General features: G+C 36.5%; 1 protein-coding gene across 4 annotated transcripts in view; it reads left to right on the forward strand.

Moving 5' to 3' along the window:
* SUGCT (succinyl-CoA:glutarate-CoA transferase) overlaps positions 1-25038 on the forward strand; it is a 1028943-nt gene that overhangs the window by 940130 nt on the left and 63775 nt on the right. The window lies entirely within an intron of this gene.

Consider the following 25038-nt stretch of genomic DNA (forward strand, 5'->3'; position numbering starts at 1 on the left):
CTTTTTAAAGATTTCATCATCAATTTCCTAATGTTAAAATACCATCCCTGTGGACAGATTTCTGACTAGAGCCTCAGCATGATTTTGAATCACTTCTGCTCATCATGAAACATAAACTCAATTCTCATTGTCCCTGCACCTCAGATGCTGCAGTGTTGGTTATAATAAGAATAAGAACTAACAATTTACAGGTGTTTAATATGTTCTGCATCATGTGTTAAGTACTTGGCAGGCATTTTATCATTTAATCCTCCAAACTAGTCTATGAACCAGATATTGTTAGCACCTTTATATTATAGTGAGGGCACCAAGGCAAAGAGAGTTTCAGTAATTTGCCCACATCTGCATGACATTTCCCAATTTAGTGATTCACAAAACTTCTGACATCCTCATTCAAATTCAGATAGCAAACCCTACTCCCAAAGATTCTGATTAATGGGCATAAGGCTAGGAGCATCAATAAGCACTTTTGAGTGGGCAAACTGCAAAACTGAGGTAGAAAACCCTTTATTCACATTTTCACAAACACCCAAGGCAGTGAGGCATGTATCTGTATTGTCTTTGGTGAAGATGGCCCTCAAAAGTAAGTAAGGGAGAAAGCACACAAACTTCTTCTTTTTGAAGAGTAATTTGAGGATGCTTACCTCTTCTGGGTTTTGCCCAAGATATACCCAACCATTGTGTGTGGGATTTACTGCACATTTATTGCCGTACCACGGGGCTGGGCAATTGGAGAATGGAGTTTACCCATTTGCACAGCCCAGTGATATGGGCAATAAATGTGCAGTAAATTGGATGTTTCCAGGAAATAAATGTGCAGTAAACTGGTTGTTTTGTGAATGTTCTGTTTAATAGGAAAAAAAATTGTGGTTATCTTTAAAATATATATTATGTATTTGGATATATTATGTATATGACTTTATAACACTTTTTATAGTGTGACACCCCCAAATCCCCAAAATAGTAATTTTCTTCACATAAAATCTTCTATATCTCTTCATGTAATTTTAAGGTACAAAAACTTTCAGAGAAAAAATAATCCATGAAAGACTCAAATTTATAACCCATCACTGTTATAGTACTTAGACTTTTTCTTTCATGACATTCAAAATGCCATGTGAAAGCCTTCTAATTAAGGTATTTATCATATTTACTTTTTTAAAGGGTACAGATGACAAATTATACCTGTATCACTGCTCATTAAAAGCCTTTTTACTCATCTACAAGTAATTATCAGGAACCAGGTCTTCTTGTTGTATGGCCTTTATGAACCTAGAAACCTAATAACGTTTTAAATTTGGTTCTCATTAATTTGGAACACATGATAACTTAGATATTTAGAAGATCATTTTGAGGTTTACCTTTATGCTATCTTATTAAAAATTTTAACTAATTATTAGCTTATTTATGATTATACAGGAAGTGTTTCCACTGATCCTAAATATAAGGATGCTCAAACACAGAATAAGTACCCTTTGTGGGAAAAGAATTAATTTACTAGAACCAAGTGTGTGTTCTTGGAAACTGCTCGATGCAGGGAGAGACTATTACTCATTCATTTAATTAATATATAAAAAGTAAATGACCATTTTCAAATTTATAATGAAACTGTGAAAAAGAAACCACTTCAGATATTCAATAGTTATTAGTTCTTTTTACCTTGTTAAATAATTTTGAATAATTCAAGACACTAGCACAGAATAACCACAGAATTAATGTGCAAGAGAGTCATCAGGACATTTTGTAAACACCAATCTAAATAGCTAATAAGGAGAATGTGGGAAATGGAAGAAACAATAAATAAGAAAATGTTTGTGTCATACCACAACAGACATTATGATTATGCAAAACTCACAACACCCACAAGCAAAGAGAAACATAGGAAACAAGATTAAATTAACATGCAATTATAAACATTATAATTCATATAAATAAAAAAACATGTTTTCCAAGTAGGAAAACAATACTCATTAAAATTTAGAAGATATTATGTTCATCTAAGAAGGAAAAATAAATATTTTTAAAAGTCTGACAATGTTTTCCTGAGCTATTTTACATTGTATAGAATCCCAAATATTATTATGATAATAAAAATTAATTTCTTAACAAATGAAAGGTAGCATTTGGTTTCACTCTACCAACATACAGGTGCTAAAGTTTTTATCCATGTGAATAGTAAAATTATCTTTTACTGCCTTGTTTATTTCTTAAAAAATGTCCTTTCTCTTATTCATATATTCATTTAACAAGTATGTATTAAGTATCATAATTTACCAGCTTCTGGACATACAATGGACTCAAAATGGATATGATTCTTGCCCTCATAGAGCTTTAACATTCTCCTGAACATCTGTTTTAATCCAACCTATAAAGTGAATGTCTACACTAAAAAATTTAATCCAGCTGTTGGAATGTTTCATCTTTGGAATGTTATAGATGTCTGTCCTCATGGGTATTATAAGTGCAAAATGCACAACTGGATAAAGAAGATGAAGTGAGAACAAACACATTACATTGAACATTTTCTGTTCACATGCGGCTTTTTTGGTTAATAGTCAATAACAGTGTTTCATCTTGCTTTCAGATCTTTTTGAAAAGATTCATTTTGCTACAATCATGGAGTCTGAGAACAAGAATATTTTGAGTTTTATTGTCTCAGGAACCTGAGGACTAAATTCAAAGCTTGAGCTAATTTCTTTTTCTTCTTTCTTTCTTTCTTTCTTTCTTTCTTTCTTTCTTTCTTTCTTTCTTTCTTTCTTTCTTTCTTTCTTTCTTTCTTTCTTTCTTCCTTCCTTCCTTCCTTCCTTCCTTCCTTCCTTCCTTCCTTTCTTTCTTTCTTTCTTTCTTTCTTTCTTTCTTTCTTTCTTTCTTTCTTTCTTCCTTCCTTCCTTCCTTCCTTCCTTCCTTCCTTCCTTCCTTCCTTCCTTTCTCTTTCTTTCTTTCTTTCTTTCTTTCTTTCTTTCTTTCTTTCTTTCTTTCTCTTTCTTTCTTTCTTTCTTTCTTTCTTCTTCCATCTTACCTTCCTTCCTTCCTTCCTTCCTTCCTCCTTTCTTCCTTCCTTTTACTTTCTTTCATTCATTTATCTTCAGCAAATTTTGTTGAGAAGAAACACAGCTCTCTGCCATGGCAAATCTTATCTTCTAGCAAAAGGAGACAAAGACTGGTAGACATACATGAGAAATATGGAAAAAGGAAAAAGTAGAGCATGGTAAGGGTCAGAATGGCAAGTTGCAATGTTAAATTTGGTAGGTAGTTAGCAGAGGTCTCATTGAGAAAAGATTTGAAGAATTTGAGGAATATGTTTAGACATCTGATGGAATGGTGTTCCAAACAGAGAGAAGAGCTGGAGCAAAGCCTCTGAGGATGAGTGTGCCTGGTGAAGAGAAATAAGGCCAGCAGGGCTGCAGCAAAGGGAGTAAGGGAGAAAGGCAGTAAGGGAGCTCACATGGATAACCACTTAGTGGAAAGGTTGGTGGATTATGTAGAATTTCAGAACCTACCGTCAATAGTGAAACAGGGAAAGTTTTGCAGAATTCTGAGCATAGGAGTGGCATGGTTGGGCTTATAACTTCAGCTGCCTTTTTGAGAATATATTGCAAGAAAGCATGTGATAAGGGAGATGTGGTAGGAGGCTCTCATAGAAATCCAGGCAAGAGGTGATGGTGGCTAAGACCAGATTGGTGGTAAAACATGGCTGAATTATGGGAAAATGATGGTGGTCAAGTAGGTGGAAGCTGAGTCCCCTTGTTCTAGCCACCAAATCAGATTCTGGGATGATCTTCTGACAAATAGCCTGTAAAATCAACAGAATCTTAGCTTATATGAAGATTTGAGCCAAGGAGTACAGAAGACACTTCCCAACAGGTGCATATAAGACGTGATGGGGGTTGTGACTTCCGGCCAGCCAGCTGGAGGGGAAAACCCAACAAGTGATTTATCACTAATCGAAGCCTAAGTATAACAAGATAGCCCACATAAAATGAATACAGAACATCCCTAGAGCATCCAGATCAGAAGATCAAAGCGATTGCACCACCGAGTCCCACTGAACTCCTACCACAGAAGTCTACCCCATGAAGACAGGCAGTCAAAGCAGAGAAATCTGAGGTTCAGAAACAAAAAAAAGAGTCTCCTAAAATGGGAGGACAAAGAAATAGACCCCAATCTAAAGGAAAGGAGGAATCCCCAGAAAAAGAGCTAAATGAAATTGAGTCAAGCTATCTATCAGACATAGAATTCAAAATAATAGTTATAAGAATGCTCAAGGAACTCAGTGAAAACTGCAAGAAACTGAATGGGAACTACAAGGAACTTAGTGGGAACTACAGCAGCATGAAAAGGGACCTAGAAACTATGAATAAGAACCAGGAGGAAATGAAGATGTCAGTATCTAAAATGAAAAATACACTAGAAGGAATCAAAAGCAGGCTAGATGAAGCATAAGACCGAAGGAGCAATCTGGAAGACAAGTTAGAAAAATAAAACAGTTTTGTTAGAGCAATAAAACAAAACAAAACAAAGGACTCAAAAAGAATGAGGATAGTCTAAGGGAACTTCAGGACAAGATGAAATGTAACATTCCTATCATAGGACTGTCAGAAGGAGAATAAGAGGAGCAAGAGGTAGCAAACCTGTTTGAAAAAATAATGACAGAAAACTTCTCTAACTTGGTGAGGGAAAAAGTCATGGAAGTTCAGGAAGCACAGGGGGTACTAATCAAGATGAACCCAATGAGGCATACTCCTTAAACACATCATAATTAAAATGGCAAAATTTAAAAGCAAAGAATCTTAATGGCAGCAAGTGAGAAACAGCTAGTAACATACAAAGGAGGTCTAATAAGACTATCAGGTGACTTCTAAACAGAAACACTGCAGCCAGAAGGGACTGGCACAAAATATTCCAAGTAATGAAAACTGGTGACCTGTAACCAAAACTACTGTATCCAGCAAAGCTCTCATTTAAAATGGAAAGTGAAACAAAGAGTTTCCCAGATCCTCCCCCCCGCCCACCAAAAAAAAGCTAAAACAGTACATCTCCACCAAGCCAGCACTGCAACAGATGCTACAGGGACTGGTATAAGGACAAGAAATGAGAGACAGGGACAGAGATACACGTATGCAAAAAAAAAATGGCAATGAATAAGGACCTATCAATAATAACTTTAAACATAAATGCATTAAGTACTCCAGTCAAAAGACATAGGATAGCTGAGTGGATAAGAAAACATGACCTGCATATATGCTGTCTGCAAGAGGCCCACCACAGAACAAAAGATATATACAGTAAAGTGAAAGGATAGAAAAAAATATTCCAAGAAAATGGACATAAAAAAGTGGGTGTGCAATACTTATATCAGACAAAATAGACTTCAAAATAAAAGCCATAAAAGAGACAAAAAGTCACTACATAATACTTCAGTGAGTAGGCCAACATAAGGATATAACCCTTGTAAACATATATGAAACTAACATAAAACCACCTAAATATATCAGGAAAATCTTGGAGGACTTTAAAAAAGATATCAACAGCAACACAGTCATCATAGGGGATTTTAACATCCCACTGTCAACAATGGATGGATCTTCCAAACAAAGAAACAACAAGGATTTGTGGCATTGAATAACACTCTAGATCAAGTGGAATTAATTGATATACAGAAACTTTCACCCCAAAGAAGCAAAGTAGACATTCTTTGCAAATGCACATGGAACATTTTCAAAGATAGACCACATGGTAGGACACAAAACAAACCTCAACAAATTCAGGAAAATTTAAATCATATTAAGAACACAATGAGTTGAAACTAGAAACCAATATCAAGGAAAAAACTCAAAAACATTCAAATACATGTAGATTGAATAACACGTTGTTAAATAATGAATGGGTTAACAATGAAATCCAGGAAGAAATCAAAAACAACTGGAAAGAAATGAAAATGAACACACAACAACCCAATACCTATGGGACACAGTGAAGGCAGCCCTGAGAGGGAAGTTCATAGCAATACAAGCCTACCTAAAAAAGATAGAAAAATCTCAAATAAACCACTTACTCCTACATCTACAAGAAATGGAAGAACAATGAAGCCCAGACCGAGTTGAAGGAAGGAAATAATCAAGATCAGAGCAGAATTAAATGACAAAGACTAGAAATGTAATTCAAAGGATCAATAAATCCATGACTGGTTCTTTGAAAAGATAAACAAAATTGACAAGTCTCTCACCAGACTCATCAAGAAAAGAGGTAGAGGACCCAAATAAATAAAATCAGAAATGAATAAGAAGTTACAACTGATACCAGAAAATTACAAAAGATTGTAAGAAATTACTATGAATAACTAACTATATGTGAAGAAATTGGACAACCTTGGTGAAAAGTATAGATTTCTATAAAAATATAATCTTCCAAAACTGAATCAAGAAGAAGCAGACAGCCTGAATACACTTATAACAATGAGTGAAATTGAGACAGCAATCAAAAAATCCTGGCACACAAAAGCCCTGGATTGGATACCTTCACAGGTGAATTTTACCAAACATAAAGAAGACTAACTCCTATTCTTCTCAAACTCTTCAAAAAAATAGCCAGGAGGGAGGGCTCCTAAATTCTTTTTATGAGTCCAGTATCATCCTAATCCCAAAACCAGACAAAGATACAACAGAGAAAAAAAACTACAGCCAATATCTCTGATGAAAATAGATGCTAAAATCTCTAACAAAATATTGGCAATCTGGATTAAACAATACATTAAAAAGATCATACACCATGATCAAATGGGACTCATCCCAGGGATGCAAGGACAGTACAATGTTCACAAATCAATAAACTTAATACACCACATAAACAAAATGCAGGACAAAAATCACAGGATCATTTCAATAGATGCTGAAAAAGCATTTGATAAAATCCAGCAAAATCTTTGCTGATATAAAAAAACTCAGCAAAGTGAGAATAGAGGGAGCATGCCTCAACATAGTAAAGGTCACATGTGAGAAACCTACAGCCAACATTATACTCAATAGTCAAAAAATAAAAATTTCCCCTTAAGATCAAGAACAAGACAAAGTTTTCCACTTTTACCACTCTTATTCAACATAGTACTGGAATTTCTAACCACAGTAATCAGACAAGAAAAAGAAATAAAAGGTGTCCAAATTGGAAAGGAGGAAGTAAAATGCTCATTATTCACAGATGACATGATAGTGTACATAGAAAACTATTGTCTTCAACAAAATACTACTTGACCTAATAAGTGAATTTGGCAAAGTAGCAGGATACAAAGTCAATATTCTGAAATTGTTGGCATTTTTGTACACACAAAAAATGAAATATCAGAAAGAGAAACTAGGGGAATAATCCCATCTACTATAGCAATAAGAAAAATTAAGTAGCTAGGAATAAATTTAACCAAGGAGGACTTGCACTTGGAAAATTATAGGACACCAAAGAAAGAAATTAAGGAAGATATACATAAATGGAGGCATATACTGTATTCATGATTTTGGAAGAATTAACAGCATTAAAATTTCCATATTACCCAAAGCAATCTATAGATTCAATGCAATTCCCACTAAAATACCAATGGCATAATTCACAGATCTAGAACAGAAATTTCAAAAATTTATATCGAACTGAAAAAGACCCCTAATAGCCTCAGCAACCTTGAAAAAGAAGAACAAAATAGACGGGATCCCAATATGCAATATCAAATTGTACTACAAGGCCAGTGTAATCAAAATAGTCTGGTAGTGGCATAAGAACAGACACATAGATTAATGGAACAGAATAGAGAGACCAGAAACAAATCCATGTCTCTATGGTCAATTAACATTTGAAAAATGGGACATGAACATACAATGCAGTAAAAATAACCCTTCAATAAATGGTGTTGGGAGAACTGTACTGGTACATGCCAAAAAAATTAAACTAGACCACCAACCAACACCATACACCACAATAAACTCAAAATGAATAAAAGACTAATATAAGTCTTGATATCATAAAAGTCCTAGAGGAAAAAACATAGGCAGTGAAATATCAGATATCACATGTAGCAATATTTTTGCTGTTACGTCTCCTAGAGGAAAGGGAATAAAGGAAGAAATAAATAAATGGGACTACATCAAATTAAAAAGTTTCTGTAAGGCTAAAAAAACCATCATCAAAATGAAAAGGGAACTGATCGCATGGGAGAACATATTTGCCAATGATATGTTGGACAAGGATTTAATCTCCAAAATATAATAAGAACTCATACAACTGAACACCAGAAAGACAAACAATACAATTAAAAAATGGGCAAAGGACCTAAATAAACACGTCTCCAAGGAGGACGTACAGTCGGCCCACAGACATATAAAAATACACTCAACATCATTAGCTATCAGTAACATGCAAATTAAAATCACAATAAGCTATCATCTCACACTGGTCAAAATGGCCATCATTAATAAATCTGCATACAATGAGTGCTGGCAAGGATGAGGAGTAACAGGAACTCTAGCGCACTGTTGGAGGGAATGCAGACTGGTGCAGCCACTGTGGAAAACAGAGTGGAGCTTCCTCAAAAAATTAAAAATGGAACTGCCTTTTGACCCAGCAATTCTGCTGCTGGGAATATACCTTAAGAATCCCAAATCACCAATTCAAAAGAACTTATACACCCCTATATTCACAGCAGTGCTATTTACAATAGCCAAGTGCTGGAAACAGCCTAAGTGACCATCAGTAGATGTGTGGATCACAAACTGTGGTACATTTACACAATGCAATATTGGACAGCAGAAAGAAAGAAGTAACCTTTTGCTTCAGCATAGATCGAACTGGAGAATAGTATGGTAACCGAAATAAGCCAGTCAGTGAAAGACCAATACCATATGATCTCAGCTATAAAAAGAATCTAATGAAGAAAATAGAACCACAGGTATGGAAACATAGAACAGACTGACAGTGACCATAGGGGTGGGGTGGTGGTAATGGTGGCAAAAAAGGGAAGGGACTAGTCAAAGAACATGTGTGAATGACCCATGGGCATGGACTACAGTGTAGGAATTGACTGTGGGTTGGGGGGTTGGGTGGGTGGATGAAGGCAAAGGGGGAAACATTGGCATAACTGTAATAGAATAACAATAAAATATTTAAAAATAAAAAATAAAAATTGGCTGGATTCCAATATATTTTGAAGTCAGAATTAATAGGATTTGCTGACTGGTTGGAAAAAGGAAAGTCAAGATACTCCATTTAGCAACTTGGTGCAATATATATTAATTTGTAAGCTTTAACTTCTCTTTACTATTTATTTTACATGTTTCTGCTTTATTTCTAATCTTGACATCTACTTAAGCTTTTTCATCTTGTCTAATTAATTTTTTATAATAATTATTATTTTTAAAAAAGGTTTTATTTATTTATTTTTAGAAAGAGAGGAAGGGGAGGAGAAAGAGAGGGACAGAAACATCGATATGTGGTTGCCTGTCATGCAGCCCCTACTGGTGACCTGGCCTGCAACCCAGGCATGTGGCCTGACTGGGAATGGAACTGGTGACCCTTTGGTTTGCAGGTCTATGCTCAATCCACTGAGCTACACCAACCAGGGCTATTTTTGTCTAATAATTATTTATTAAACACTCACCATGTGGTAGGTGCTGTGGGAGATGCAAGATGAGCAAAACAATAATTTGGGTCTCAAAAGAAAATCACAAGAGGAAAAACAATTAGAAATTGAGATTATACCACAGGGGAAAAGCCAATGAAATGTTATAGGCAGTCAGAGAAGGGAAATATTCCTTTGCACTCTGAGAAAGAGGAAAGGCTCAACATCAAGTGGGGTTGAACAGAACTTTTAGAATAACATGGGCATAAGGATTGCTAAAATGATGTGCACTGTAGGTGGGCACAGGGACCTACATATGATCAGGTCCTGAGGAGAATTAATGCAGTTTGGCTGTAGGGAGCAACAGGGGGAAAAGATTAGGCAAGATGTCCTATTTCAAGGTGCTTTGGGCCAACGAGGCAGCAGAAAATATCAGAAGTGTGGGTGTGGGTCAGATTCCAATCAACTCAGAAACTCTTGGAAAAGAAAAAGTGGTAGATATAAGGCAGATTCCTTTAAGATAGAGACCAAGGGGAGAGGAGAGGGGAATAACGGGGGAATAAAGGGGAAGGGTCTTCAGGGAACATGTATAAAGGACCCATGGACAAAGCCAAAGGGGTGGGAGGTGGGGATGGGTGGGGTGAGGGAGAGAGAGGGAGGGAAATGGAGACAACTGTACTTTAACAACAATAAAAAAAAAGAAAAAAAAGAAAAACCATATTCTAGTAGAAAAAGACTCAACTTAGAAAAAGGGCAGAAAAATTTATTAAATTACAAAAAGCCCCCAAAGGTTTACAGAAAACCTTTTCCAAGCTATTTGAGGTAAGAGCCACAAATAACCACCTGCTCCAACTCTATTCAGTTCCTCTTCTGTAAACTGAATTGAAATGCAATCTGGCTTCTCTGACTGGAAATTTCTTCCGGTATTTTCCTTAATAGAGCACAGAGACAGAGGAGGTGAGGAGCAGGTCACTACTTTGACGGTCTATGAAGCTTAAAATGTTCTGGCTACAGACCCCAGCTGAACCAATTTTGTTTTCCATGGTGAAGTCTAACCAAATACAATTTTGGGAATGCACCCAAGGAACTTGTATTGAATATTTGAATTTTAGAAGCCAAAAAATTGGGATAATTGATTATTTTTCAAAGAGCACATTGTCACAAGGTGTTTCTTAATGCTTCCTAGTATTTTCAGAAGTGTTAAAAATAGTTAGAAACAAACACAGATTTTGGAAAAAAGCATTCAAAGGAGAGTTCCCTCCAGCCCAACATTATTTAGAGACCTCAGCTGAAAATTTAGGTAGCACATTTTGAGGGGAGATGGCGTGTTTGCTAATGAGTATGAATAGCATTTCCTTATGGGTCCTATATTTTTCTACTAGGAAATGGATAATCTACTATGACATTTCAGTGGGTTGGAACAAGAGAGATAAATCAAATACTAGTTGCCCTGTTTTTTTTTAAATGAAATATAAATGCCTCAATGGGCCAGCAATCATAAAATATATAAGTATTTATAATACAGTACTGCTTTATAACACCATCTGCCAAAGAATGGTATTTATTCAGCCACTGATATGAGAACAGATTTTCTTCCACATTATGCAGGGAGGAAATACATCCTAGTGTTAATGAGCATGCACTTTGTATTTAGCCAGCCTAAGTTCTAACAAAATTTTTAGTTGACTGGCTATATAATTTTGACAATGTTACTTAACCCCACGTTCTCTGTTGATAAAATTGTATAACAATAATTCTACATTTTAAAGTTGTATAGTCTATCAAACAAGGTAATATATGGAAAGCATTCTACCAAATGCCTAACACATGTGAGTACTCAATAAATAATAGCTGTTATCTTCATTCCACTGGTCAAAATTGGCAGCACACAAAAATGAGAGTTTCAAAGTGTTTGGAACATTTGAACTGAATGCTTTCTAAAGGAATGCTGAGGGACTAGATTCATGAGTCCCTCTTCTTGTCTAGGCAAATAGGACTCTGTATTAAAATTGAGGCTTATAATCAGTCTCCATAGGCTAGGTTATACTGTGGTAAAAAACAATTCCCAAATTACATTGGCTTAAAACAACACAGATGTAACACATGCTCACACTACAGATCCATGATGGGTTGAAAGGGCCCTAGGCTGGTGGAGCAGTAACCATCTCACACACTGCTAAGTTGTCGTAATGGAGAGACAGTTTTAAATCAGCAAGTGAGTGTTCTGGCCTGGAGATATAATAGATATCCCTTCCATTTACAATTTTTTGGACAGGCACAGACCTTACCCAACATCACAGGGGTCAGGACACAGTACCCTACTCTTGGAAAGTGGAAACTGGAAATTTGATGGACAACACTGATGACTACCAGAAGACCATATACATAGTTGAAAATAGGTTCTTTATGGGTAGTGGCACTTGAGGCACTCTCTATTGAGTCACAACATAATGAATTAAAATTTGTTATATCAGGAGTTATAAATGATGCCTCTCAGCTCTGAGTGAGATGAGGGGATTGCCTCTCTAAGTTGCCTTGAGTTTCTGGGATGCCTGATCACATAAGCAGTCCAATAGATTAAGTGCTTCTGTTAGAGATATCCAACGCCACTTTTATTCTCTACAGGCTTTTCCTACCATTCCATTCCAATTTAAATGGTTTCATCTGTATTTATCTCACATCTAATGGGTTTAATGTGTTCTAACTGTATTGGTCCATTTGGTGCCTTGGATGCTATGGCTAAGAGATGCAATATAAAAAATATTGTTATTATGATCAGTTCAAGTACTGGAGAGAAAATTGTGAAATAACTTGGTACTTGAGCTCTCATTATTTTCAGCAAAATAAAGTTTGGCTTCTTATAACACTAGCAAGCCTTGAAGATTAAATGGTATCTACAGTATGTATCATAGCAATAGTCTAAAAAAGTCAAAATAAAATGTTTAATATAGCATTTCATATATTATAAAATAGATGTTTGCTTTTAAGTATTCTTGACATTTTTTAAAGTTGATACTCATATCTTCCATTAAATAAACAGCAAATGAAAAGACCCAAATATCTACCTTTAACTTTACTTATTCTTGCTTCCATTATGATTGGGTAGGCCAGCTATGTTTGTTAATTTAACCCTTAGGGTCAATCATTTGCCAGTGTGCTATGAGGTTAAGCAATACATTGTTTCATTGCTTTAAAAACACATGATCAAGATGGGAGTTGCATAGAGTTCTGGAAAAAACTCTATCTTGGGTCCTTTCCCCAATGATGTGATATAATATTCCCATTACTTGAATATTAATTATGGTTTCCCACATGTTTTTTGGCTACTGCTGTTTCCTGAAACTGTTTACATTATCAAGTTGGTCTGGATTATAAAATGTTGCTTGAACTCTGTGTATAGTTAGTGTAGCTTGAGAATGTTTGCATAGATTTGGTAGATTCCCTTTTTGTCCTAAAAGAATCATGGAAGGTTTCTAAAAGGAGAAGAAACAAAATAGTCAGGGTCTTGTTACTAAAAGGCCTCAAAACACATATGGAAAACACTCCAAGACTAGTCTGAGGAATTCTCTGGCACACCAGGAACTGGTTAAAATAGTGGCTTAAACCAATAACTTTCTGCAAAGAACACAGTAAAGGCATCATTCCTTTTGTGGTGGGGAGAGAGGAAGGCTTTGGACAGCATTGCCTAGCTCAGAAACATGAGAAATCAAAATGTAGGAATGGTGCTGTAATTTTAGGACTTTGTACAAGGAAATTGGTGACATATTAAAAACTAATTTGGAAAGATGAGTTAGTAATGTGTACATATTGCATAAGATTTCTAGTAGAACTGTGATCTGGAAATATGGAGAGAACAGACTAGTCAGAACATGGAACCTGAAGCTATTCTTGGCATGTTCTACTCCAAGACCTTCCTGTTCAGTTTCAAACTTCGATAATTCTAGTTTTTAAAAAATTAATTAATTAATTTTTATTCAGTTACAATTTTCTGCATTTTCTCCCCTTCCATCCACCCCACCACAGCCAGTCCCACCTCCCTCCCCCAACCTCTACCCTCCCCCTTGATTTTGTCCTTGTGTCCTTTATAGTAGCTCCTATAGACCCCTCTGCCCACTATCCCCTCCCCACTCCCCTCTGGCTATTGTTACAATGTTCTTAATTTCAATGTCTCTGGTTATATTTTGTTTGCTTTTTTCTTTTGTTGATTATGTTCCAGGTAAAGGTGAGATCATATGGTATTTGTCCCTCACCACCTGGCTTATTTCACTTAGCATAATGCTCTCCAGTTCCATCCATGATGTTGCAAAGGGTATAAGCTCCTTCTTTCTCTCTGCTGCGTAGAATTCCATTGTGTAAATGTACCATAGTTTTTGGATCCACCCATTTGCTGATGGGCACTTAGGTTGCTTCCAGTACTTGGCTATTGTAAATTGTGCTGCTATGAACATTGGGGTGCATATATTCTTTTCAATTGGTGTTTCAGGATTCTTAGGGTATAATCCCAGCAGTGGAATTGCTGGGTCAAAGGGCAGTTCCATTTGGGGGACCACAGGTAGTTCACCCAGTCCTAACTTAGAGGAAGGTATAGTCTACAAACCATGCCACCCAATTCCCTTCACTTTAAAATTCATTTTTAATTTTTCACTTATAGTTTACATTCCATATTATTTTGTACTAGTTTCAGGTGGATAGCACAGTGGTTGGACAACCACATACTTTACAAAATGTTCCCCTGGATATTTCCAGTACTTATCTGGCATCATACATAGTTACTATATTATTATTCATTATATCCCTATAACTATTTTGTAACAAGCAACTTGTACTTCCTAATCTCTTCACTTTTTTTAACCTGGGCCCCCAAGAGCCCTCCCCTCTAGCAACCATTAGTCTGTTCTCTGTTTCTATGAATCTGTTTCTGTTTTGTTCATTTATATTATTTATATTCCACATATAAGTGAAATCATATGGTATTTGTCATTCTTTGACTGACATTTCACTTAGCGTAATACCCTCTGCCATCCATGCTGTGCAAATGGTAATATTTCATTCTTTGTTATGTCCAATTAATGTTTAATGGTATATATGTTTACTGCTACTTTCATTATACACTTGTCTATTAATGGGCACTTGGGTTACTTCCATAGCTTGGCTATTGTAAATGTTGCTACAATGAACATGGGGATGGATGCATATATCCTTTTGAATCTCTGTTTTGGGTTTCTTCAGATAAATCCTCAGTAGTGGAATCTTCACTGGGTCATAAGGCAGTTCCATCGCTATTTTTTTGAGGAACCTCCATACTATCTTCCACAGTGGCTGCACCAATTTGCTTTCCCACCAACAGTGCACAAGGGTCTCTGTTTCTCCACTTCTTGGCCCATACTTGTTGTTTCTTGATTTACTGATGATAGCTATTCTGACAAATGTGAGGTGATATCTCACTGTGGTTTTTATTTGCATTTCTTTGATGATTAGTGAAGTTGAGCATATTTTCATATGCCTATTGAGCATCTGTATGTCCTCTTTAAGTGTTTATTCAGGTCCTTTGCCCCCCCCCTTTTTTTTTTGAGGACCTGGGACTTTCTTTGATAAGCATTAAGTATAACAGTGGAAGAAAAATTTCTTTCTCAGGGAGTAGGCTGGGCATATTGACAAGCTGGTGAAAAGAGTGTCAGAAATAGAGAGAGAGAGTTATATTGCACCCTACTTATTGTGTTTCTTATTTGTAAGAGGTTTTTGTTTCCTTGAAGATGAGTTTGAGGTCCTTTGCTGGCTCACTGGGTATTGTCCTGCTGTTTTGGAAAAAGTTGGCTTCTTCTAAAGTTTGAGACTGATGTATCCAGCTGGAAAAGCTAAGGACCATGATGGCTGTCCAGGAAGTAATAAGAACAGGGAGGGGTCCTTCTACAAGGGTTCAGAGCTAAGGGAACCATCTTTCCAGACTTTTATTAAAACCTGGATTCCTGGAGGTTATGGTATGGTGGTTGCATTTTGACTAGATTTTTGAGGCAAGCCAAATTTCTAAAGGATAGCTTAGAATTGAGCCACTATTTGCATGTAGGCCTCTAGGGAGGAAGCCTCTGTGTCTAGCAGGAGTTCAGAATATAGAACATGTTGGCCATATAGTGTCTCAAAGGGACTGAATCTCAAGCAGGGTTTGTGGGCTACCCTGGTCCAGAGTAAAGCAATGGGCAAAGTTTCTTTCCAGTTAAGAGAGATTTCATGTGTGAATTTTTTTTAGGTGAACTATTTTATTTTATTTTTATTTTATTTTTTATTGTTGTTCAAGTACAGTTGTCTCCATTTATCCCCCACCACTCTACCCTGCCACACCGAGCCCCACATTCCATCCTTGGTCTTACCCACCTTTGGCTTTGTCTGTGTGTCCTGTGTACATGTTCCTTGACAATTCTTCCTTTTTTTCCCCTCCTCGTCATCCCCTCCTTCCTCCCCTCTGGTTGCTGTCAGTTTGTTCTTTATTTCAATGCCTCTGCTTGTATTTTGCTTGCTTGTTTGTTTTGTTGGTTAGGTTCCACTAATAAGCGAGATCGTATGGTATTTGTCTTTCACCACCTGGCTTATTTCAGTTAGCATAATGCTCTCCAGATCCATCCATGCTTTCACAAAGGGTAGGAGTTCCTTCTTTCTTTCTGCTGCCTAATATTCCATTGTGTAAATTTACCATAGTATTTTGATCCACTAATTTACTGATGGGCTCTTAGATTGCTTCCAACACTTGACTATTGTATATGATGCTGCTATGAACATTGGGGTGCATAGGTTCTTTTGAATTGGTGTTTCAGGGTTCTTAGGGTATAGTATCAGCGGTGGAATTGCCAGGTCAAAAGGCAGTTTCATTTTTAGTTTTCTGAGAAAATTCCATATTGTTTTCCACAGTGGCCTCACCAGTCTGCATTCCCACCAACAATGTACTAGGGTTCCATTTTTTTCTCCATAACATTGCAAGCACTTGTTGTTTGTTGATTTGTTTATATGGCCATTCTCACAGGTGTGAAGTGACATCTCACTGTGGTTTAATGTCCATCTCTCTGATGGCTAGTGATGCTGAGCATCTTTTCATATGTCTCTGGGCCCTCTGTATTTCTTCCTTGGGGAAGTGTCTGTTCAAGTCCTTTGCCCATTTTGTAATTGGGTTGTTTGTCTTCCTGGAGTGGAGTGGTGTGAGTTATTTATATATTTTAGAGATCAGGCCCTTGTCTGAGGTATCATTGGCAAATATGTTTTCCCATACTGTTGGTTCTCTTTGTATTTTAAAGCTGTTTTCTTTAGCCCTGCAGAAGCTTTTTATTTTGATGAGGTCCCATTTGTTTATTCTTTCCTTTATGTCCCTTGCTTTAGGGGATGTCTGTGAGGATGTTGCTGCGTGGAATGTCAGATCTTCCTGCCAATATATTCCTCTAGGACTTTTATGGTGTTGCGACTTACATTTAAGTCTTTTATCCACCTTGAATTTATTTGTGTGTATGGCGTAAGTTGGTGATCAAGGTTCATTTTATTGCATGTAGCTGTCCAGATCTGCCAACACCATTTGTTGAAGAGGCTATTTTCACTCCATTTTATGCTTCTTTCCCCTTTGTCAGATACTAATTGACCATAAAGACTTGGGTTTCTTTCTGGGCTCTCTATTCTGTTCCATTGATCTATGTGTGTGTTCTTTTCCTAAAAATATTTTATTGATTATGCTCTTACAGTTGTCCCATTTCCCTCCCTTTATTCTCTGCTCTGCACCCACCCATCCCACCACCTATGTACCCCTTAGTTCATATCCATGGGTTGTTATATAAGTTGTTTGGCTTCTACATTTCCTATACTATTCTTAACTTCCCCCTGTCTATTTTGTACCTACCATTTATGCTTCTTATTCCCTTACCTTTCTTCCATTCTCCTCCTGCCACCTCCCCACCGATAACCCTCCATGTGATCTCCATTTCTGTGATTCTGTTCCTGTTCTAGTTGTTTGCTTACTTTATTTTTGGTTTTGTTTTGTTTATGTTTGGTTGTTGATAGTTGTGAGTTTGTCATTTTACTCTTCCTATTTCTGATCTTCTTCTTTTTCTTAGATAAGTCCCTTTAAAGTTTCATATAATGAGGGCTTGGTAATGATGAGCTCCTTAACATGACCTTATCTGGGAAGCGCTTTATCTGCCTTTCCATTCTAAATGATAGCTTTGCTGGATAGAGCAATCTTAAATATTCAGTCAGACTTAGTGGCACAGTCTCCTTGATCACTTGAGCTGGGTTATTCAGAAATATCCCCTGTGTGGGTTATGTGAGCCCTCTTGTTGTAGTTGAGTCTTAATTGCCATTGGCTTGCCCATGGGTAGGTGAACTTCAGGCTGCTGACTGTGAAGATAGACCTGGAACACTGTGTATGAGCTGCTCTGAGTGTGCTGACCACATGAAGCACAATTTCCCTCATGTTATTCGGTGCCTGACAAGATCTCCCTTTGAATGTAATGCTTGTGGAGTTAATTGGATCCTGCTCTGATATTGTCTGAAGACTTCCACTGAGTATATTGGGTCTGAGACCTCTTGGGAGGGATTCCTGTGCAGGTAAATGTCAGACACTTCCTGTGAATGGCATTGAGCAACATATTTTGAGCTACAAATCAGTCCACAGTTTGTGGCTGCCTCTGCTGGCCCTGGGTGTGTGTGAGAAGGGCCTAGCTGTGCATCAAGACCTGTTTCCACTAGCACCAAGTTTAAGAGTAGGTCAGTAAAGGGGTTAAGGCCCTCTAAATCTGCCTCTGCCCACTTCTGTCTGCTGGCTTCCTGTTAAGCTCTGTCACTAAAAGAGCCTTTAGCAGTATACAAGTTGCATGAGGTAGGTTCTCAGTGAATCACCAGGTGTTTATCAGATTGATATTCAAATTCGGTGCCAGTGTTGGGCCCAAGGTCACTCATCAAAAGTCCCAATGTACATGAAGTTCAGCTTCCAGTTACCAGCTGCCTATAGACCTTTGTGATGGGGCAGGATCTCAGGGAGTCATCAGGGGAAGCCAGTAGAGTTTAGCAGGCCCAAAACAACCAATATTTGACCTTGTGAAGGGAGGGATCTGCATCCATTTTGTGTGAGGGAAAAATATCCTATGTCCTAGAGCCATACAACCCTGTCTATTCCATATTTTTGTTGGACCTCCTAGAGAGCCTGGCATTAGCAAGGTGGTGTGACCAGGAGTCAGTATTGTGGAGCTATTGCTTTCCCCCAGGTTGATGCAGTATGGAGGGTAGGGCTTAAGCAAGGAAAGATTGCATCTGTGGGTAGTGTGAGAGAGGTACTCAGCACAGGGACCCTGGTAGCTGTATTTTCAGCTCTGTCTCAGAGCCACATAACCCAGTTTCTCCTGGCATGACTAGTCTGATCCAAGCTGAGCTACCCACCCGCTACTGGAACCCAGAGTGTGTGACTGGGACTGAGACTGAGATTTTGTGTGCTGCCGCTTTAAGAGGGGCCTGGATTTCTAGCAGACTTCTTTCTCTCCTTGGTGGTCATAATGCCCACTGATTTTAACAGCCAGATCTTATGTGGCCTTCTCTTTCCAGCTCTGATGCACTAGGCTGGGGAGCCTTGTGTGAGGTTGAGACCACACACTCCTCACGGGGGGACCTTTGCAGCTGAGATATTCCTTTAGATTCTGAGCTGTCATGTGTGGTACAGCCCACTCCTTCTTGTCTCTCTGCCCTTTTTACCAGTATCAGTGTGGCTTATTCTGTAAATTCATGGTTGTAAGATTTCTGTTCAGCTAGTCTTCAGCTTGTTATTCAGGTTTATTGTTCTATAATTTAGTTATAATTCCAGTTTTGTTCTGGGAAAAGGTGAGTGTAACTTCTACCTACTCCAATGCCATTTTGTATTCCATTATTTCTTTTTTTGTGAAGGGTATAAAGAGACCCAGGGCTTTGACCACCAATCATTAGACTGGCTAGACAAATATAGTGCTTGGGGTTTCAGTTAATGTGCTGGAAATTGTTTTGGTGTGCATTGGCTTCAGTGTTTTTTAGTTTGATTGCTTTTGTTAAGGCAGAGAAAAAACACCTTACCTTTATTGATCCCTAAGTGGCTATGACTCAGTAGTAGAGAACTCTGAGCTTCTGTCTCTGCTCCTCTTGTGGGACACAAAGTCCACAGTTTCATCCAACATAAAACTGTCCTTCTTTCTCTCATGGATGGAACTGGAGAGCATTATGCTAAGTGAAATAAGCCAGGCGGTGAAGGACAAATACCATATGATCTCACCTTTAACTGGAACATAATCAACAAAAGAAAAAAGCAAACAACATATAACCAGAGACATTGAAATGTAAGAACATTGTAACAATAGCCAGAGGGGATTGGGGAGGGGATAGTGGGGAGAGGGGTCTATAGGAGCTACTATAAAGGACACAAGGACAAAATCAAGGGGGAGGATAGAGGTGGGGGAGGGAGGTGGGACTGGCTGTGGTGGGGTGGATGGAAGGGGAGAAAATGCCGACAATTGTAACTGAATAAAAATAAATTAATTAATTAAAAAAAAAACCTGTCCTAATTTCTACTCTCAAGTCAATAGTGGCTTGTCTGTTTAAGGCCAAGAAAATGGAAACTTTTAAAGGAATGCATTTATCTACAAAATTATGAGTTATAGAAATTAATTTTTATTCACTTAATTTGTGTCCTGTGGACACTAAACATGTGTGATGCAATAGATTTGGTATAGACCTTAGATAGTAGAGGAAAGGCTGTTTAAACAACTTATTTAAGATGTCAGCAACAGGGATGATGGAATAAATACAATTGCCTTGGATATATAGTGCTTTGTAACAAGGACATTTAGATGGTAAATGACTTCTAAATTTGTATACCCAAATTTATATAAAACTCTTCTCTGAATTCAAGACTTGCATAAGTAAATGCCCACTGATATCTCTCTTGAGATATCTCATAAGCACCTCAAACAACATGTCCAAAAATAATTTGATATATATACCACATCTTCTTTATTCAATTATCTATTGAAGGACATTTCAGCCATTTCCATATCTTAACCATCATGAATAATGCTACAATGAATATAAGGGTACATCTATCTTTGTGAACAAATGTTTCCAAGTTTTTCAGGTAGAAAACTAGAAGAGGGGTTGCTGGGTCATACGGTAACTCTATTCTTAGTTTGTTGAGGACCCTCCATACTGTTTTCCATAGTGGCTGTATATAATGAAATATTACTGAGCCACAAGAAAAGATGAAATAATGTCATTTGTGACAACATGAATGGACCTTGAGAATATCATGCTAAGCAAAATAAATCAGACAGAAGTCAAGAATCATTTGATTTTACTCATATGGGGGATATAAAACTGAAAACAATAAATAAACAAACAAGAAAAATAAATATTATAGACATAGACAAAATCTGGTGGTTACCAAGTGAAGCAGAGGGGGGTAGGTAGTAAAGGGCAAAGGAGGTCAAATATATGGTGACAAAAGAAGACTTGACTTTGGGTGGTTAGCACACAATGCAATATACAGATGATATATCATAGAATTATATACTTGAACTCTATATAATTTTATTAACCAATTTAATAGAAATATAATAGAAAAAATAGAACTTGATTACTGCTTTCACACAAACTTATCCATGCAATCCATACATTCTTCCTCATCTGGTAAATGGCCCCACCAGTTCAGGAGTTTTTAACCTCTAAATCCCTGTGCATTCTCTCTTCTCTGCCTCTACCTCCAATTTCATTTAAAACCCTCTCTTCTTCTACCAAATTATGTTATATCCATACTGGATTGTTTTACAGTTCCTTCAACATGAAGCCTGTGTACACTGTCTGGGAAATTCTTTCCTCCATTAGTTGTATTGATAACTCAGTTAAGACTCAGCTTAAACGTCATGTAATCTGTTTGGCCTATTATACCTCCCACTTAGAATAGTCTTTTACTACCACAATGACCCCTTCTTTCTCTGCCTATAATATTCTTCTCTTTTCAGTAAGCTTTTTTTAAACAATTTAAAATTTCTATTAAATTTAAATGTTTGTTTGCTTATTTGTTTATTGTCTGTATCCAAAATTAGAATATACATTTCCTGTGAGTAGCATCCAGAGTTTGCTAATGTGTGTCTAGATTATACAGCCCTGATCATGACAAAGGGATACTCAAAAATTATATGTAGAATAAATTCATGGATAATGATTAATTAAAATGATGTAAACAGTAGTTATTCAAATATCTTCAATATCAATAATAATTAGTTTAATAACAAATTTGTATTGAATAACAGAGCATGGACCCTGGAGCCTGACGTATAAGAGATCTTGTCCTGGTTCTTTCAATTATTTAGCTGGGTAACTTTAGACAAACTAACCATATAAAGGGCCACAGTTTTCTTATCTATAAAATGACAGTTACAATGGTCTCTATTTTATAAATTGAAAAGTGTCAGATAGTGCTATAAATAGCACAGTCTACAATCATTACAGGTGTTTAAGAAAGGATGCCTGCCATTATCTTTATTTTGTAGGAATGTGAAAGGCATTGAGGACCCATTAGCAAACACAGTTGGCATTTCTCTGTCCCCATCAAGGACAGAAAACTAAACAGACAATTTAATGCACTGTGTTTAGTGCTGTTATAGAAGATGCACAGGTAATATGTGCTACTCAAATGTTCTTGACATTAAGGTCAAGTGGATTTTCTTTATTTATATTTCATCAGTTCCGTAAATCTTGCCATATTATAATTTGCTTCATATTGGGATTATGATTTTCTTATGAAAATTTTGTTTTCCTAAATATTTTTCTAAATACATTTTCTTTAAGTGTAATTTTATCTTATTATACTTCCAAACTTTCAGTTATAAAGTCTTTAAACCTTTCAGTTATGCTAGTTATAATAATTAAGGCTTTTTTTTTATCTTGTTACTCTCCCTTTTTGAAGACCTCTGTCCTCTTCCATCTCTATCTTACTGACTCTCCAGTTCTGACCTATTATCCTGGGACCCTCCTTTCCCATCACTTCTTAGTTGGTTCTCATTGTGTACCAAAATTTTCTTCTTCTGTCATTTACTTGCATATTTTACTGGAGTCTGCATCAAGAAACTTTCTTAGTAAACTTCCTTAATTTTTGTAAGTTGGCAAATATATTTATATTTGATTAATAATGTAACTAGATAGAGAATTCTAGGTTTAATATAATTTTTATTTAAAAAATTGAAAGTAAGCCTCACTTTTTTCTATTTTCTAAAACAAACTAGTCAGATTAGTCTATATTGAGATATTCAATCTTTCTGTTTCAGACCTACTTCTATTCTAAGACCTATCTCCCTAATAACTACTGATTTTAAGATTATATGCTCTGAGGAAGTCGAACTCACTTCCTCTCAGCCTCAATAGAAAATTCTGGGCTTCAACTTTCTCTTCCTCTTTTAACCCAACACCAGATTCCATCTGTGACATTCTTAAATTTGTTGAAATATCTTGTTCACTAGTGATGCATCCTTTCATTATCTTCACTCACATGAAATTTTGTTTGTTCATTGTACTTCTATACTTCTATTTCAATGGTATTCCAGGAGAGAGTGAAGGTGATATTTATATTTAAAGTACAACTTGAAATTACTGTACAGCTTGCCATCAGCTAGATGCACTGTAATATATTTAACCAGTGACCATGTTTTGGATATATTTTACTTTTTTCCCAATATTATAACTATTTGACTTTTTTATCTGGAATGAAGAAGTTAGAGATTGGCTTAAGCAGTACATGAAAGAATGAAGAGCTAAATACCTATTCTTAACAAAAAAAAAAACCTTTGGAAGCAATCGGCAGATGGAAAGTAAAAGGGGGGAGGGGAAGTATAAGGGAACTAAAGGGCAATGGATAAAATGCAATAAAAAAGAAAAATTAACATTAAAAAAGGAAAAGAAAGGTAGGACATAGCTGGGCACTGGAGTTCTTCACAACATTCATGAAAGGGGAACATATCTTTTCCTAGACCCCTGAGAGTGAAGAGAAAAATCACATTTTAATCGTTTGGGAGGTCAAAACCCATGACTCCAGATAACAGAACAAAATACTTAGGATAAAGTTGCCAGGTCAGATTTAATAGGTCAATATAAATTCATCAGTTGTAACAAACATACCACTTGGTGGGGGGTTTGTTAGTGGGGGACATGTGTGGGACAGAGGGTGTATGGGAAATTTCTATGACTTCCTCTCAATTTAGCTGTGAACCTAAAACTGCTCCAAAAACCCTTTAAAAAAAAATCACAGAATCTACTTTAAAAGACACTAAACTTTCTCAAAATTTTAATAATCATTTCCACTTACTTGGCTGCATGACCAAATGGTGAAAGTCAGCAGCCAAAAACACTGAGAAAACCCAGTAAGCCTCCTGCAGAATTGAGTCTGCATAGAACTACTCTATCCAATGTCAACTCCTTAATCTCATCCTAGCCAAAAATCCAAATAAGAGTAAACACACCATTAACCCATTCCACATTTCCTATTTTAGTCACAGAAATGCTAATATACTTCCTTAAGTAAAAGGTTTTTTTTTTTTCAATTAAAAAAAAGAAAGAAAGTACAGAAACCCATACAAAGAACCCATGCAGGCTATAAGTTAGAAAGCTGTGTGGGAAGGATAGAGCTAAGAGTATTGAGTGGGTTTAGAAATTTGTATAGCTTCTTGCCTCTAAAATTTGTCAACATTTCTTATTACATCCATATTTTTTAATTTTTTAAAAAAAGTTTTTACTTTTTTCATCACCACTTATACCCCCGTATTCTCATCCACTTCCACTTTCCCCCTTACCCCCACAATTATCACACTGTTGTTCATGTCCATGAGTTCTTTCCCTTTTCTATTTTTGTCTTTTTTTCTCCATTCCTCAACACCCCCAGCCCTCCCCAGAGCTGTCAGCTTGCTTTCTATCTATGAGTCTGTCTCTATTGTTTTTTGCATTTTTAATCAAGATTTGTTCTTTCAATTGTGTGAACACTTTTAAAACCCTTGACATTTAGTTGACAAATTTGCCTCCAGAAAATTGCACTGATTTGTACTCCTACTAGTTACCAACCTTTTAAAAACAGTAAAACATATCCACAATATTTGATAATTTTATAAACAAAATTGTATCTTATTATCTTCATGTATCTTATTAAAATTACATCAAATTTCTTCTATTATTATTGATATGGAATATTACCCATATTAGATTACTCAAATGCTCAAAACAATACTCAAACGGTATTGTTAGTTTCATTTTAGAAATGTGTAGACTGAAGCTCAGAGACTTTAAAAATCCTCAAGATCACACAGCTTGCAAGTGTTTGAAAGTATACATGAACATACTTTGCCGAAACAAATTTAAGGACATGTGCCTTATCTGCTCATCTTAGGTTAATGAAAGAGCATATTATTTATTCTTTC

The sequence above is a fragment of the Desmodus rotundus genome, chromosome 6 (assembly GCF_022682495.2).
Source record: "Desmodus rotundus isolate HL8 chromosome 6, HLdesRot8A.1, whole genome shotgun sequence".
Lineage (NCBI taxonomy): Eukaryota > Metazoa > Chordata > Mammalia > Chiroptera > Phyllostomidae > Desmodus > Desmodus rotundus.